Raw genomic sequence first — 1,009 nt, forward strand, 5'->3', positions numbered from 1 at the left:
GCTCTCCTTCTCTGCGCACTCAACCGCTATTGTCAATAAAGTACAGAGCCGCAACAAGGTCCTCAAGTCGCTAGCCGGCAGTACTTGGGGCAAAGACAAAGAAACGTTGCTGGCAACATACAAGGCAATAGGCCGGCCGGTTTTGAACTACGCAGCGCCAGTGTGGTCGCCAGGGACTAGTAGGACGCAGTGGACGAAGCTACAGACTGTACAAAACACCGCACTCAGGACAGCGACGGGATGCCTCTTGATGTCGCCTGATCACCACCTGCACGGCGAGGCGCAAATGCTCCCGGTAAAGGAGCATAATATAATGCTCTGCAAGCAGTTCCTGATCGGGAGCCACAGAAGTGGCCACCCAAGCAGACAGCTGCTTGCAGAGGAGCCCTCGCCTAGGCACGTCAGGAGGCATCTATATGAACTAACGGACGAAGTCCAGAGGTTCATTAAGCAACCTCTGGACCCGACAGCTTACAGACAGGCCCTGAACGGCATTCACAGGGACTCAGTCTCGAGTTATGTAGACTCTAGACCTGTGAATGCCGTTCTAGGCACACCACCGGGTGGGCTTTAGTAGTCAGCCGCACCTTGTGTTTTAAGAAAACCAAGTGGAATTAACAAATGAAACTTGGTCAGGATGTTAAGGGAGGTATCCTCTAAAACATGTATAACTAAAAAATATAAATAATATCATTGTTTATAAGTTATTTGTTGTTAAAATTTCTTAAGTCGTTCCACTTGGTTTCCTTAACAAAAAAGCATTTGTGCATACTTTTATATATATAAATGCACATAACACTGTACTTAATACTTTACACACTTTTCTTTTATTTTATCTTGTATATAAATCACTTTAATTAAACTTTTATCGACTTGTAAATTACATTGAATTTCACACATATTTACAATAACACATGGTTGCAAACTGACACATAACATGTGTTGCCATATTGTACAAAACAATACATACAAAGAAGGCAATGATTAAAAAGGAATACAGGGGAAATCA

The sequence above is a fragment of the Rhagoletis pomonella genome, unplaced genomic scaffold (assembly GCF_013731165.1).
Source record: "Rhagoletis pomonella isolate Grant_MI unplaced genomic scaffold, Rhpom_1.0 Rhpom_scaffold_00003, whole genome shotgun sequence".
Lineage (NCBI taxonomy): Eukaryota > Metazoa > Arthropoda > Insecta > Diptera > Tephritidae > Rhagoletis > Rhagoletis pomonella.